This window comes from Acartia tonsa, chromosome 1 (genome assembly GCF_053477335.1).
Source record: "Acartia tonsa isolate MP-2025a chromosome 1, ASM5347733v1, whole genome shotgun sequence".
In the NCBI taxonomy this organism is placed as follows: Eukaryota; Metazoa; Arthropoda; class Copepoda; order Calanoida; family Acartiidae; genus Acartia; species Acartia tonsa.
The window spans coordinates 39,626,959-39,645,013 of record NC_137260.1 but is presented as its reverse complement, the minus strand read 5'-3'; the positions used below and the strand labels follow the sequence as shown (position 1 = coordinate 39,645,013).

At 31.4% G+C, this 18,055-nt stretch overlaps 1 protein-coding gene across 1 annotated transcript in view; it reads left to right on the top strand.

Annotated features, from left to right (window-relative positions):
• LOC145319233 (uncharacterized) overlaps positions 1–18,055 on the top strand; it is a 70,817-nt gene that overhangs the window by 25,381 nt on the left and 27,381 nt on the right. The window lies entirely within an intron of this gene.

Genomic DNA, 18,055 nt, shown 5'->3' with positions numbered 1-18,055 from the left:
ATTTAAAAGTATGGACTTAACAAAAAAATCATTTATCATAAAATCATATGTAAACTCGAACTGTTACTCCTATAATTGTATGAAAAAAGATGTTTAATGGTATAAATTTGGATACATAAACTTTTAATTAAATGAAATAGATTTCTAATGGTATAAGTTTGTATATATAACCAGAAAAGATATTAGGAAAGTACTTTTTTTTTGAATAGGCTATTAAGACGCCATGACTAATACAGAGTTTTTTAAAAACTTTCCATTTACTTACCTTTTTTCCCCCTGTCATAATATCCACGTATATTCTCTATCCATTCCTATTATGTTATAATGAACACTAAATAATTTCTAGTATTGGAAGCCGATACAAACGGTCTTAATTATTATTTGAACAGGTTTTTTCCCCCATAATTTTCATATAAAAACATGGACTATCATTTCCTATATGTTTCTTCGCTACAGACTCTCCTATTGACGCCGGATTGGATAAAAGTTTTAAGACAACGAATAAGAGATTGTGGTAGAAAAACTTAAGGTACCAGTATAATTTACATTCCCTGATAAAAGTTATGTCATTGATTATCCTGCTATAGAATTCTTAATATTAATTCAATTCCTCTTTCAAAACTAAATTAGTTTCTAAATATGAATTTTCACTTACATAAAAAGTAAAGAAAGAAACATTATAAAAATATGTAAAAAAAAAGTAAAGTTTCATAAAGTAAGTATTTTCCCTTAAATTATAAAAAGTACAAAAATCAAGAAGGAAGGGGACAATGGGCTGTAAATTACACTAGTCCCAAAGGATTTATAACAGCGTTTTCTTATTTATTGGCTTAACAACTTTGGTGACTTTTATGGAATTTTGACTGGTTCGTTTAGTTAAGTGTCCAAATGTTCAACCACTTATTGTGTATCACCAATGGAGATACTCATTAATTTTTCGGCCATTGACTTATCCCAGACAAAAAATACTAGGTAATTAATTTAGCAAGCACATAAATAATATAAATTATAAACACTCACTAGCTCACTATACTATTATGTAATATATTTTATGTGTATCAAAAAAGTAATTAGCAAATATTAAATGAAAGGAATGTTAAAGAGTTTTGTGTAATTTATGTGTGTGTGTGTGAGTGTGTGTTTTTATATTTTGTAGGAATAAAGTAATAAAATTTATAATTTGTGAATCAATAATAAGTTTACATTTTTAAGTTTTAGGTATAATTTTGTAAATAAAACCTCCTCTTGATATTGTACTTTCCTATTTGAATTTAAAACTGTCACTTAACAGGAAGAGTTATTTTCCACGAATCGAATAGTAAACTAAAAATCTTATACTTGTATCCCATTTTGTTGACCCGTGGGACGGAAGGTCACAACCATCAGAACAGGAATGAAATTTAGGCTTTATAATTTTCAAGGGTGATTGTCTATAATACAAAACGATACACAATTTTCATTATTGCTCTGACCCGGTTTAAGTCATAGTAGATTAATCGGGTCTGGGCAATAATGGAAAATATTTAATTTTTGCAATCGTTTTCGGTCGAATGCAGGTACAAGGTATAACCAACAAGTAAAATAAATCTAAAATAGTATTTGGGGGGCAAATGAAGAGGTCGTCAATTTTACGATGTGTTGCCCCCCCCCCCCCCCCAACGACAGCTAAAAACCACGTATAGGTTTCGTGATTTTTTTCGAATTAATTTCATTAATGGTATAAGCTGGGTCGAATGTACCAATAACTCTTTGCTAGGGAATAGCTGCGCTTTTGAAAATACTGAAAAAAATCTTTGAAATGAACACTTCAAGGCTTGCCTATTAATTTCAAGTTTGTGTGTGTCTTTGTTTATGTTTGAGGTCGTGTTTAAAAGCGTGGTGTTATGTTATTGGGTAATGGATGGTTTATTTAATAATTACTCAGGGATAAAGGGATAGGATGATGGATTTAAAATTATTAGTCTCCAATAATTCCGTATTTTGTAAGACTAAGTTTTAAGAAGTTCGAATTCGAGAGGACAATTCTAACATGACTAAATTAACGATAATAAGTATCATTTACTAACGGACGTATGTAAACGGACGTAAACACAAGCTTCCCTTTTTACAAAGTTTTATTTAAGTCAAAATTCTTGTTTAGTTTTAAAAAACTTTATTTTAGTTCACATATAAAGGTAATTATGTAAATCAAAAATTGTTGATTTATTGATTGTAATGCAAAATTTATTTGGATTTGCACTTTTCAGTGTAAAATTGCTATGCAAAATGATCATCAAAATATCATAAATCTAATTTCATAAACGTACACCTTTGTATTTATGTTCAAGTAGCGCAGCTTCTCTATACCTGGGTATGTCCGTTCGTTCTTTTGTCGGACCGTTAAAGTAAGCAAAAAAATCCACAAAACTTGGAAGTGCCTTAAATTAATATTTTAAAGGTATCGCAACAATATATTGTAATATTAAATGATTTGTGCATTATATCTGCTTTTCTTTCGAAACTTTTCATTTTATGCTTACTCAATACTCATTATAGTTTTTATATACTTAAAGCATACTTTTTTGTATGTCTTTAGTAAACAACATATTGGTGATCCTTCACTTCCATATACAACCATATAATTCAAATCCTCAAAAAGACACCATAGTAAAAAAGAAAGAGGGAATGTTTTAAGGCCAGAATGATGAAAAGGGGATGCTGAAGGGTGTGCTGTTGTATACAGCCTAAAACCATCCCATGGCCTATGTGAAACTTACATATAATTCAATCAGTTGTATAGTTGTTAAAATTTTAAGATTCAAACAAACAAAAATATTACTTATTGTATACGACTAGAGGCTTAGCCCTTAGAATCTAGAGGCTCTCTCTTTGAAGGGATAGGGAAGAGCAAAAAAAAGCTTAAAACCAACCAAGGACCTATGTGAAGCTTTCATGAAATAAAGCCAATCTGTTGATGAGTAGTCATTGAGATCTTATGCTTTAAACATAAAAAAAACTAAATAATATTATGATTGGACAATGTGATACATAAGAGAAAAGGAATGCACTCCACAAAATTTGTTCCATTTAATTGGTAAAAGGAAAGCAATTTATTTGCTCTATTTGCAAGCTTAATAATTTTTGTTAACCATATATATGTATTTACATGATATACATATTTTCACTCAAGAGTTTTAGTTTGAGTTAATACTTGGCAAAGAATACATATTTTTGGTTATAAGAAGGTGTTAAGAGCGCAGCTACTCTTTATGTAGGATTTGGACCATTACTACTAGATATTTACAAAAAAAACTATGAGATTCTTCGTTTTTTGAACAGTAGCTTTTCTCCTTTTTCTATTGAAAGCCTTTTTAAAATACAACGAATCGCCCATTAAGGGGCGTTGCCACGAAAGGGACTATACACATGCCAAGTTTCATAGCGAAATTCGGATTCCAAGTGCCATTTGCGCATTGATTATGAGATGGTTGCATTACCCCCCCCCCCCTTAATCCTCTAGAAATGGTAGAAAAATCTATTTAGGCATCTATCTATATCAAAATGCTTTCAGAATATCAATTATAATAATGAAATATATTAATTTTACTTCTATTGTATTATTCATGTTTCCTCGACAAAAAATATAAATATTGCGCTTTTTAAAAAAATGATAATAGCATAATTTTTGAAGGACATTTGTAAATAAACTACTACTATAAAAATATAAACATAAGTTGGCGGGTTTTATTATATTATATTGGGCTTTGTTTGTATTGTGACGTACAGACAACAAGGATAAACTATTGATTAGAAGCTTAGCTTAGTCTCAAATCATTTTAAAACAATCAAAGATTGATATACTTCAAGATTATAAATACACCTTTTGTAGTGTAAAATAAATACCTAGTGGTTGAACACGTATGGTTTGTAGAACCCAAACAATAGGTATTTAATAAAATTACCTAAAGTTATGTCAGTCAACCAATGACAGACTGCGTTTGACTTTGGGTAATTTACAGTCGAATGTCTTATACCTACCACATTGGAAATCATTTTGTAGGGCTTATGAATTATGTATTTTTTATACTATCAGACATTAAACTAATGGGGGGGGGGGGGGAGTTTTGACACATTTGCGTAAACAGTGAGTATAGGCTTTATCTTTGGACTGAGAGGATAGGTTATTAGGGATAAAATAATTTTTATATGATAAATTTTCCCAGGTTTTAAGATTTTTTGGATAGGCCTCCAGGTGGCCTCGACAGGTAAAACCAAAATCTAATTCTTTTGAAGAGTTAAGAGGTCATTTTATATAACAAAATAGGCATATTTTTAAATGTTATTTACATTTTTGAACAAAAAAGATGCATATTTTGTTTTATAAGTTGACCTCAATCTCTTCAAAAAAAAAACCCTCATTTTTTCCTGTCCAGACCACCTGAAGGCCTGCAGCTCTTGAACCTGGAGGCCTGCAGCTCCTGAACCTGGAGGCCTATCCAAAAGATCTTAAAACTTGTGAAAATTTATCATATAAGAATAATTTTTTCCCCTAGTCCAAAGATAAAGCCTATACTCACTGTTTACGCAAATGTGTCAAAACTTTTTCCCCTCTTAAAAACCCAATAAATTCGTCAGATTTATTATTAAATACCTAAATTATAGAGTGGCTTGACTAAAAATGAGAAATAAGTTAAAGATAAGAGTAATACTAATACGCTTATTTTTTTATACAACACACTATAGTGTGAAATAATACAGGGATAATGGACGATAAACTAACATTCTCTTCTCTAACCTAATTCTAATGGGTAGGCGTCGGCAGGAAAATACCCAAAAACTATTCCAAGACTCAAACCTAGAAATAAAATAGCCCAAACCAATCAAATTAATTTCCATCACAGTTATGTAAAATTAAAAACTTTTTTTTTGTATGAGGGGTTATTTTTTCCAAGGGTGATTTATCTTAGGAGGATGGAAGTAGCCTCCCTCAATTTTCAAAATAGTTATAAACCTTCCGAAGACGTATGAGAAGATTCACTATAAAGGAGAACCATATCGGTTCAGCGATTGGCGAGATCCTTCGGTATACACAGATAGACTAATAGACATTCTGTTACTTTTAAAGAAGGCTATTTTTTGCGAGTGCGTAAATATTTGTCGATAATGAAAAGCACTGTTGTCCACTGCACCTTCCCTGAAAAGTCTCAAAACTAAAAAGATAAGGAGAAATAGGATATTTTGATATTCAGAAATATTCATACTGTATTTGTTTTTTATTAAAATTAGGTATAAAAAGATAGGTTTATTTACTATTTTACAGCCGTTTAGCTGTTTTTTTGCCTATTTTCAGGGTAAATCTATCACCAATTACGTAGGAATCAACTTTTTAAAACATATTTTTGGTTTAATTCATGTTAAATGATAACAATAACCATTTTTAAAACTTCTAGTACCAACAGCTACCGTCTAGAATCGTTTGATAGTGTTTTGGAGGGGCAAAGAGTATTATGTGGAGATAGGTTTCGTGACTAATTTCCACTATATAATATAGATATAAAAAATGGCAAAACGGCTGAGCCGTTAGCCGTTACTTTTTCAACTTTTTGTTCGATTTAGGGAAAATAGACCTACCAAGGATTACTCATGCATAATTTCAGATGGAAATTCTAATTCTAAGTGCCATTTGCTCACTGATACGAGATGGTTGCATTAACCCACCCCCCCCCCCCGCTTATTAAAAATCTAATATAAACATGTTTACAACTTAACATTATAAATACAGATTCGTGGATTTTTCTTCTTTTTGTTATTGAAATGCTTTGTTAGACATTTCATATCTTGTTTACAAATAAAGTTTTATTTTATCTCTAGAAACAGTTTCACTTTAGTTGAGTAACAGTATAGTGTTAAAAAACACAAAGAGATAGTTTTATGAATAAGTACATAGTATTTTTGAATACTTTACAATTATACTGTATTATACAGGTATACTACGTTTTATGAATCTAATCTTTTGGTTTAGGAACTTTTCAGACTTTTATTCAACTCTTGATTGGTTGGTACAAACTTTGAAATTATTTATTAAAGTCAGCAAAAGGGTTAATTTTATTGATCACTATTGGGATTGAACATCATTTTATTGTTGATTGTTACAGATCGACAGAGGGGGCTAAAGGAAATGCGTAACTTATAAAAGTTGAGAGTAGATTTTTGATTACCTAATATGTTTAATAATTCCCTGTCTGATAAAAATTCTTGATAATCATTTAGTACTTATATTTACGGGAACTTTTATTTAATGAAATCTTGCAATTTTAACATGTACAAAACGGCCTGCTTTATTGCATCAAGATCCATGACAGATCAATATAGGAAATAAATGGCTATAAATGAGCTCAAGTTTTTCAAATATAAGGTGTTTAAAACCCATAGTGCTCCAATAATCCAAAATAAACTCTCATTGACTTGAACGATATGACCCATTAATTTACTGTAGGAAGAATAAATTCTTTTTTTAAATTTCATGTTGCTATTTGAATTATATTGAAGTATTAAATTTATATTCATAAAACAGAAAATTTAAGTTCATAATATAGTAAATAAAGAAAACTTAGTTTTAAAATAATTTAATACTAGCGATACGTGTGTAATGTGGTCAGATATTGAACTAAAATTTAACAGGTAACTAAACATTTTAACCCTTTCAGGACGATAATTTAAAATAAAAAAATATTAGGATTCTAAATATTTTAAAGAAACAGAGGCAAGATTATAAATACTTTAATACTTTAAACAGGGATAGGACAATGGAAGAAAAAGATTAATATTTAATCTAGCTAATACAGGATAATTTTAGAACGCCGCCTCTTGTAATTTAATATTGTTAAGATAGCCTGTAATACTAATCAATCCTGATATAGAAGTAACTGGATATGTGTGTGTATGTATGTCTGAAACCAAAGATCTGGACCGACATGGTTTTCCTTTACAGTGAAAGTTCTTAAGAATGGTTTATAACTATTTTGGGGGAGGGGGTACCTCAAACCTCCAAAGAGAATTCGTCCCTGAAAAAATAACCTCCCCCCCAAATAAAATTTGAATGAAACAAGTGGGTTGTCGAATTTCTCCCCCCCTTAAAGGCTCCTAAAGGCCTTTAGTTTCTGAAATAAAGTATTTATATTAAAAAAATCAAGTAATAGTTATAATTATAGGGATTTCTAAAAAGTTATAGTTGACAATATGACAATTTAAGCTAGAATTATGAATCATGGAAACATTTGTACTTTAAGGAGCATAGCAATTCCAAACCATAGTTTATTGTATTTGGAGATTTGCTTATGTACAAACATTGAGGTGATAATTTGTCTACTTTATGAGTTGCTTTTTGCCATTTTTGCATAATTTCATAGTCTGAGGCCAATGTGTTTGGATGGCACAAATACTAATGTTCAATGATTCAATTAAGAAAAAAATTATGACTGAAGTTTTGTAAAGATATCCTTCCGAAGTTTTTCACAAACTTCTGTGGCTATGTTATCCTTGTTGTTAAGTTTGACGTACAAAGGTTACAACTCTTTCTTTATTCATTGCAAATAAAATAAGGTATTACATAATTGTCCACTTGTCATATTGAATCATTTTTTTACACTTTTGACATATTAAGTACAGTTTAATATGCTAGTAAATGTGACCCCAGAATCTAGGTGAGAGAATTGAAATAGTCTAAAACTAGCATGTCGATTTAATGGTAAGTGAGATCTAAACGGACAAATATTAAAACCTCAGCTGTCTACTATGTATAATACGACATAAAGTTTATATACATTCCTATTTACCTTTGACAAGACACAAAATATCCACTTATTTAGATTACAATTAGTGGTTGAAATGTTTGGACACTCAACTTCATAAACAAACTAATCAAAATTCAATACATTTCCTTAAAATTATTAAGAAAACGATTTATAAAACTTTGGGGACTAGTGTAATAAACAGCCCAATGTCCCCATCTTCCCTGCAAATATCATACCTTGAAATTTTGGGGGAAGCTTAATTTATGAATCATTGCCTTCTCCCCTCCTGCATTACAAGAATACAAACTTAACAATTATAATAAGAAATTAATGCATTTTAAAAAGCACAATTATGTTCATTATTAGCGCAGCAAAAATTAGCTTAACGGACGAAAAATAATTACCTTTAATACATGTTCAATTAAAATGACTATGAATCGCTTAGTAATATGTTATAGTGTATTTTAAGCAACTTTATTGGAATGGTTAAAAGAACTATAACCTCTAAATAGGAATTAAAGGGGGGGGGGGGGGGGGCGAAAGTGACACTTTTTGTAACCAAAACTAAAAGTCAACAAAGGAACTCAACTAAAAAAAGAGTTACAGGTCTGAGATTTTGCATGGCAGTTGCTTTATAGGGGTACAATATGGAACTGTGAAGAAACGGCGGCGCAACCGCCGAAAACCGCCGTTTCCCGCCGAAATTTTTTTTGCCTTTTCTCGGCGGTTTTCGGCGGTTACGCCGCCGTTTTTTCACAGTTCCATATTGTACCCATATAAAGCAACTGCCATGCAAAATGTCACACCTGTAACTCTTTTTTTAGTTGAGTTCCTTTGACTTTTAGTTTTGGTTTCAAAAAGTGTCACTTTCGCCCCCCCCCCCTTTCTTTTAGTGTTGACTTAGTTTTAGAGTAGCTGTTCTTCTAATAAACAAAATGCATTGAAAACTAGTTGAATGCTAACAATTTTTATTTTAATTCTGTCAACTAAATATTATAACAATATTATTGCATGTTTTCTTATTTATTTACTTACATACTGTAGTATCCCTTTGTTTAACAAGTGGACCATTTATAACCCCATTCCTATCTGGACTAAAGAGAAAAATTTATTTATTGTTCTTTGTTTTTTATTAGTAGTGCAATTTTTCTATGACATGATAAATCGTGTGTATTAAAATTAAAGAATGGCTTTAAACAAACCAAGGGCCAGTTGAACCTTATAGGAAAAATCGACAATTTTTGATTATTTTTAAACATATGTATTGTAAGTCATGGAGGGAGGGTAAAATTGACTTTATATTACACTGGTATCCAAAATGTTAAACCATGATATCTTATTCGTTGACTTAAAAACTTTTGGTATTGAATTTTGATTGGTTGGTTTTAACCAACAATAATAATCTACAGAAACGCTAATTGTGTTAATTTTGTGTGTTAATTAATTGTCTTATCCCTTAAGATCCCTGATTGTAAAGTGTATGGTTGAACAATCAACTAAATGCCATAAAATAAGACATATTAATTTTTTTCTTCCTAATTTTTTAGAAGGCTTCGCTACTTCCTTTTAAAATGTCTATAACTAGATAATGTATTATATGATCTAGTAAAACAAAGTTTTCGTTACCTCAAAAAAAACCTTTGACAGCCAAAAATTTATATAATAGCTTCCTTACGCTTTGCATAGTCCATAATTGAACGAACATGGGCTGCGCTTTTTTGGTCTCATTAGTTATAGTTAAAACTTAAAAATAAGCTTGTAGGCGTTGAAACGCCTAAAAAAGGAAATTCTTACTATTTCCTGGTTTGTTTTAAAAATTACTCTAATTTTGCCTCGTTTCTGCTTTCAAAATTGCCTTTAGACATATTTATTATGTCTGTTTTGTTTCTGAAAAAAATACAGTGATCGTGTTGATTGGTATACTTGACTAACCGATTGTTGAGTCAATATTATTATACATTATGGTGGGTCGATTTTGGACATTTTTTTTCTGAGGCCAAAGCGAGGATCTGCACTCAATTTATATAGATATAATACACCTCTGGATGATTTAAAATTTATCCTAAGTCTTAAAACCGATGACGACCAGACATTCAATTGTATAGCTATTTGTAAATGGGAGTCAAAAATTTATTGAATCAGAACTATGGCTTCATGGTGCTCCCTGGAAATGCCTTGAGGAGCTGAGTCAGGAACTTTTGTCCGTTTAAAAAAATCTCGTTCCTAGCCTGAGAAAATCTAAAAAAACCTACAAATTGGACAATTCTCAATAAACCTTAAAAATTTTTGTTTTTTATAGTGATTTCTAAGGCTAGGAACGAGATATTTTGAAACGGACAAAAGTTCCTGATTCAGCTCCTCAAGGCCTTTCCAGGGAGCACCATGAAGCCATAGTTCTGATTCAAAAAAATTTAAATGTCGTCTTTGCATACTAATAAGTAATGAATTATATTTTTAAGTGGTCATGTTCTAAAACTCAATTTTTAAAATTCTTTTTTGGTCAGAAATGTTTTTAAGGTTAATTTTATCTGTTGCATATCCCCGCTTTGTCTAATTCCGATATGAACCCACCCTATTATACATAGCTATCAAAAGTTACAATATTGCCAATTTCACAGCTGCATGTAAAGATGTATTCTTATAAGGAAAGATTCACATAGCTCCTAGGATGGTTTTAGGTTATTTTATTTCTAAATTAAAGACTGTTATAGTATATTTTTAATCGATGCTACTATTAAATTAAAAACAAAGCTTCCAAAGATTCATTACTTGAAAATGTATATTTTTTAGCCATTAATTGATTTTGTATGGAAAGAAATGAGTAAATTGCAGGGATAAAGGGATAGAACAATTATCGATAACTCAATCTGGCAGGGATCCTAAGGGGCAAGAAAATGAACGATAAGGTGATGTACACTTCTAATTAGAGTAAACAAAAATTGTCATTTATATAGATTAAAAATATCGTGGAAATGTTTGAAAACTGCTTGTTTGTACAAACCAATCAAGGTACAATAAATTAGATTTTAGCCAACGAATGAGAGAATGTGGCTATAAAACTTTGGGTACCAGTTTATTTTAAAGTTAAATTTTCCCTCCGTACCATGATAAATATTGAAATGGTTGTAAATTAGTTGTCCTTTCTTTCCGTGGTAAATCGTTTACAACCCAATCAATTATTAATATACCAAGGTTAATAGTTTTTAGTACATGTTTTGTGACAAATATTCTGTAAACTGAAAAGTTTAATCGACTCGAAAATAAAATAACTAGAATGCCTTAGCACTTAAACAGGTGCAACATGTATAAAGGCCTTCAGTTGTTATTAACCATACACGAAGGAAATAATAAGTAAATATACTATTTCGGATCTACTGCAGTTCACGGTAAAATATTGCTGGTATCGAATATTGCCAAAAATCTATGAATTTTAAAGGCTGCTAGCTGCCAAACGGCTGAATGTACAGATCATGCCCGCACACTGTTTTAAGCAGCACACAGGGTGACCACCATGTACGTTATGTTCAATATGTTCATATGTTCAATATGTTCATATTGAACACCATTTTAAGTTTTTTTAGTACGTTTTTGTACGTTATTGGTTTTTGTGTTCAATATGAACATTTCAGCATACGTTATTGTACGTTTTTCTGTAATGTATGATTGTTTTGGAAATCATTAATATATTTGTATTTCTTATAAACTATTATAAAAAAATTTCTGCGCGCCATTTTACAAATTTATCCTGGGATCTATGACGTCATTGTGAAGCTTCCATAAAATAACTATAATCAATCAAACATTTCAGTAAATATCAAAAAAAAATTCCTCTATTGCAAACCTTACCAGGACAAATGAGAAGTTACACTTTAAAGGAGTATTATATTTGTTCATCAGTTAGCGAGATATTTTTTAGTTGATTTTTGTGTTTTCATGTACCTATAGGAATGAGATACTACTTTCTATAATACAAAGTAGAACAATGTCTGTCTGTCTATCCGTCTGTCTTAATCTTAAGATCTCGGTAATTGTTGAACCGATTGTGTTCTACGCTTCAAGTAATATACCTACTGGTCTTGTTGTAGTTTTAGGCTATTTATTTGGGGTTTGGGACAACCCCAACTCCCCTACAAAAAAGCAAAAAATCCCCCCTCCAATAAAAATTTTCTAGTTTTTTAAAATTTAACAAGTAGGTAAGTGGGGTGAGGTAACTCCCTTTAAAAAAAACCCACTCATTTTTTCTTTCTTTTTAAAAGCGAAGCTTTTCTATAATTAGGCATGTTAGAATTAACCTATTGATTTCAAACTTTGCATGGTGATTCCTTTAGTAGTTAGGTACGATTTAGAAAGCGTAGCAACTCTATAATCGTTACTAGTATGTACTTACGTTGATTCTAAACATGTTGATTTACTTTTTAAACAAATTTTTAAATGATCTATTCATCCGATTGTTCTGGTTTTTGTTATATTGATTCCTGGGACAACAAAGTATAAAGTTTTAAGGGAAGCAACTCTATACCTAGTCCTAAAAATGTAATAAAGTATGTCCATACACATTATCCTGTATTAAGCAGTTATTTTTAATTTACTTACATTTTTGCTTCGACTCTTATACATTTAAATTCTTATTATACAGTACTGACACTACAAGTGTTAATGTCCGTATGTCCTACCGTTTCAGTGCTTTGCTTTTATGGATGTTGTCATCCTTTTTTTTTTACAAATTACAAACGAACAATTTTATACCTATAAGAGGGGGACTTTTCAATACCTCTTTGGGTGACGCCCCTAGAGGCTAGGGGCAAAGATGCTGGAATATTTAATCGTACATAAATAGATGAATAAAAACTTCATTATGAGGTAGGTACTTTTTACATGATTAAATTGGGGTAAATTTTCTTAGGGGAGGTAATTAGGTGGGGGTAGTTAACACCCAAACAGATTTTAGGGGGGTAGAAAAATTGCCAGCATGCTTTGCGTGCCATTTTACCGTCCGCCACCCCCTCACAAATTGAGTTTTTATATACCCCACTCCAAATAGTAAAGGTTGGACAATAAGTGCAGTCAATAATTTTTTTGGGTAGAAAATTAGTGCAGCTACTTTAAAAAAAGTAGTTAAATAATAATTAGTTTATGAAAAAGTTATTTTATGGTAAAAGATCCATCTAAATCACATTTGTAGTTCAAAAATTTTCTTAGAGTAAAATTTTCATTCCGGCTACGGTAATTTTAAACTTTACTTCTATTTTATGCAATTATTATCATGTCTACAACTTCAAAATCAGCGTTTCGTGACAACCAGTGGACCGATTGTAGATTGGTCAATGGATTTGAATTTATTACGACCAGGACTATTTTTTTGCCACCTTGGACGACTAAATCGGCCAAGGAATAACCGGCTACGGTATTTTTAAACTTTACTTCTATTTTATGCAATTATTATCATGTCTACAACTTTAAAATCACCGTTACGCGACAACCAGTGGACCGATTTTAGATTGGTCAACGGATTTGAATTTATTACGACCAGGACTATTTTTTTGCCACCTTAGACGACTAAATCGGCTGAGGAATAGCCGAATACGATATTTTTAAACTTAACATGAAGAAAATGTGGGTCGATTATTTTAATCGGCCGAATCCGGCCGAAGTCGGCCGATTTCCGGCCGGCCGATAACGAAAACAGCTTGATAATACTGTTCCAATTTGGTTACACTTTTAAGGGAAGGTTTATAAATGTCTTAGGGTTGGTTTTAGGCTTTGTTCCTGACCTCCATCAGACTCCCCAATAGGATAAGGATCAAACAACTAATATTCTAATATTATAGCTTATAAAATCCTTATTTCTGAACCGATTTAAAAAAATAAAGGTCTAGCAGCACAGTTATGGGACCTGGAAAACGATTAAAGCAATTGTTATATGCGTGGATTGAATCATAACAAAGATATTAAAAACCGCATGAAGATTTAGGGTTGGCAGAGTTATAAAATTTAAAAAAAATTTTAGATCAAGGATATAAACTTTTCAGATAATTAGCAATTAAAATCCTTATTTGTATCATAAAAGGTAATAGCTGCACTATCATTCCAAATGTTATAGCCATTTTAGAGAATATTGACTGCACTTATTGGACAACCTTGGATTAGTATACTTCTTTCTATCTATACTAGCGGCTTCGCCTCTAGAGGCTTCTAGGGGGGGGGGGGGGGCACTTGAGGAGAAGGGAATTGAATTGGATAACCCAATTGCTTAATTTAGATTTTAAAAGTAAAAACGATATTTGGGAGGGGGATTTTTTAGGGGGGGGAGGGGTTGACGCCCCATTTTAATTTTAGTTTTACAAAATTTTAAGGGAGGGGGAATTTTTTCTAGGGGCGATTTCTCTTTGGAGGGTGGTGGTACCCTCCCCCAAAATAGTTATTAACCTTCCCGGGACCTATGAAAAGTTACCCTGTTAAGTTATTGGAAGGAATATGGAGGGCAGAAAAATAGCCTAAAACAATACCCGGACTCTTTATAAAAATGTAATAACCTATAACCATCTAGGGACCTATAAGAAGCTTCCATATAAAGGAGGACCACATCGGTTCAGCGGTCAGTGAGATCCTTCCCTACAAATAAAAAAGCTTACTACTATAATATAATAGGATATCAATTCCCTGAAGAGTAGATCCCAATCAGTTCATCATTTACTGAGATCTTAAGCTTCAGACAGACAGAAAGACATTGTTCTACTTTGTAATATATATATATATATATATGTGTGTGTTTTATGGTACGTTATTGTACGTTATTTTTTCAAAAAATGTACGTTATTGTGTTCAATGTAATTTTTTTTGTAGTACGTTATTTTCAATATTAATATCAAAAAGGCGGTGGTCGCCCTGAGCATAAGAAGGCCTACAAATAATCTGGAATAGCCATAAATCAATAATGCATAATTATCTCGCAGTGCAGAGAAATGCGCGAAAAAGGCCTATTTTACGCGTTTTTTCTTCAGTGAAGCTTTCCCTGTGCATCATTGGATCTTAGCTATTCCAGATTATTTGTAGGCCTTCTTATGCCGCTTAAATTGAAGTGTGGGTAGGATCTGTACGTTCAGTTGTTTGGCAGCTAGCAGCCTTTAAAATTAATAGATTTTTGGAAATATTAGTTACCAGCAATATTTTACCGTGAACTGCAGTAGATCCACTATTTCAGTTTTAAGTACTTTTGTCAATGTTCCCGAATTAATTTAGTTTCCAAGCCAGTTTTGCATTTAATGTAAAAGGAATACATTTATTATTAGTAGAATAACTACTCAACAACTTGCATTGATAACCTTTAATGGATTGTACAACCAACAGAAGGTCTAAAGAGGGGGTTTTTAATGCAACCATCTCGTAATCAGTGAGCAAATGGCACTTAGAATTCGAATTTCGATCTAAACTTTTGCATGAGCAATCCTTGGTAGGTCTATTTTCCCTATTTTCAGGGGAAATTCATCATCAATTACGTAGGAATCCACTATTTAAAACATATTTTTTTGCAGAAGATTTCCTTGGTCCTTTTACGAATTTCGCCTAATTTTTTTTTTGATTACCTCTTGGGGCAAAGCCCCTAGAGGCTAGGGGCGAAGCCGCTAGTTATCCTATAAAGTACAGACAAGCATCCCTTTGATTACCCTTTTTGGTAGTCCTTATTCTTTTCATGGCTATGAGTTGCACTTGTCAATGAGCCAATCATTCCACCTTAATAGCAGCAGTAAATATTTCATGCGGAGTCTCAAACCTTGAACGATCTGATGTTTTTTCTATTTGCTTTTTATAATATTATTGTCCTAGTTTAATTTCTGTATTGACAGGGAAATGCCAATCAAATGGAAAACAAGGACAAAAACATTGATGGCTAATTAATATTTATCATTATGTTTTTAAACACAAACTTTCAATTATTGCTTTGAAAAAAGCAAGGATTGGGGACCATAACTAAGATGGGATAACTATATCTAAGCCATTACGAATATAGTAACATTTTGACTTTTTAAAGCATTTGATGAAATATTTCCTTCAATAATAATCCTAATCCTATTATATAAAGTACTAAGCTTTTTTGTCTGTAGCGAAGGATCTTGCTAACCACTGAACCGATATGGTTCTCATTTAGAGGGAAGCTTTGTATAGGCCCTGAGATGGCTTTAGGCTATTTTATTTTTATAAAAAGTCTGGGTATTGTTTTAGGCTATTCTTGTGTCCTTCCATATCCTTTCGAATATAGAGCCCCTATTTGATAGGGGCGCAGTCGCTAGTCCTTATGATAAAATAACCAGATGTCTGTATGTTTGTACCGAAGGATCTCGCTAACCGCTGAACCGAATGGGTTATCCTTTACATGGTAGCTTCTCGTAGGTTCCGGGAAGGTTTATAACTACTTCGGGGGTAGAGTACCACCACCCTCCAAAGAGTAAATCAACCAAAAAAAAATTCTGCCCCACCCCATATGTTTTTAAATTTTTCAGTTTAAATTGAAAATAAAAATATTTGGTTAGCAAATTCAACTTCCCCTCCTCAAGTGCCCCTATAGGCCTCTAGAGGCGTAGCTGCTCGTATTCTATAGTTCAATAAGGCTGCTAATACCCCAAATATAGATACTTGGTTTACGGGATCGCCAAACAAGTCATGCCTCCCTTATTTAAAAAAAAACATAAACATGTTTTTATACACGTGGATTTTCCTTAAGAATTAATGATCAATATTTAATATGGAAATATGCGTAGTAAATTAGTAAATAAACTAATAATGTTTAGTTAAGAATGAAATAAAAGAATACAAACATAAAATGAACAATGATCACAAAATTCAAAAAAGCATATTAAATCTGATTAAAGTGTAAACTAATATTGTTTAGCAGCGTATTATTTTTACATGGAGTAAGTTTATTAAAAAAAATTCCAAATATTTAAGTACATTTGATTTACTCAAAAGCTACAAAAAGATACAGAGATACTTTTTTCAAGGGGGGGGGGGGGTTATCCTTTACTTTGAGATATTGTCTTGAACGTACTAACATAACTTTTATGTACGTAAAATATATTGAATTAAAAAATTTAGCTACTTTTTGCTTTAAAATTTTTTTTAACATTCTATTTTGTACTCTTAATATTGTAATTTTTGTTAATATTTTGTTTGTTATGATCTAAATATGGTTTCCTATGACAACTGCGGATAATTATTCTTATTTGACCAAGATAGATCTAGTTTTAATAGTTTGACATTTTGGTACCTACAAATGAAATATTCTTAAGTTTTTATACAAAGTTTGTAAATGTTAAAAGGTCTCAAGCTAATGATTCGTATCACAATTATGTGAAAACCAAGAGGTGGGGGGGCTCGCGTAGATAATTTAATGCTTCGACTCTAATGTGGTACCAAAATGTGAATATTTTAACAAAAAATATCCTTTAAAAAACTAAAAACAGGTAGCTCTCAAATACACTTTATTGTCATAGAAACTTCATGTAGATTTAAACATTTATATAATACTTTCCCTAATCTGAGCGTTTAAGAGGATAATTATATAGAAGAATAACAAGGATTATTTTGTCCATAATAGCAACGATAATAAGCTGACAACATGTTAGTAAAACTAAAGAAAAACACCCAACTGTAATTTAAAAATAGTCTGAAAGTTTCAATCTTTCCTGAAAACAATTAAGCAATGATCTTAAGAGATAAGACATGATGTATAACTTAATGACAATTGCTAATTATAATTATAGAATTATCACTTCTTAGATAAAAATTATTCGAGGAAAAGTTTTTAACACTGCTTTTTCATACCAACCAATTAATTTAAATTTAATAATAATCCCCAAAGTTTTTAAGCCAATAAATTAGAGAACGTTTAAACTACGACTTTACAATAGTACTTGAATTCTTTAAAGTATTGATTTTATTTCCTATAAAATATACTTTACTTTAAATTTTATATTAGGAGAAAACACACCAGGTAAGCAGGGATAAGATAATACATGGTAAATTAATCTTCCCCTGTTCCTTAAAGATCAAATTTTGCACTTTGTTGCAAATGAATATTGGGAAGAAGAAAGTATTGTATATCAAATTACCGCCATGGCGCACTCCCTCTCTGAAAAAAATAGAGAGAATAAGAGCGGCAAATTAAAGAAAGTTTATATAAAATAATCCTAATATTTTTGTGTTATTATTAAGAGATTTTGAGAGTGAAAGCAACGTATTTTAATTTAGTATTAACAACCAAGTGAATAGATTACGTTCAAATATAT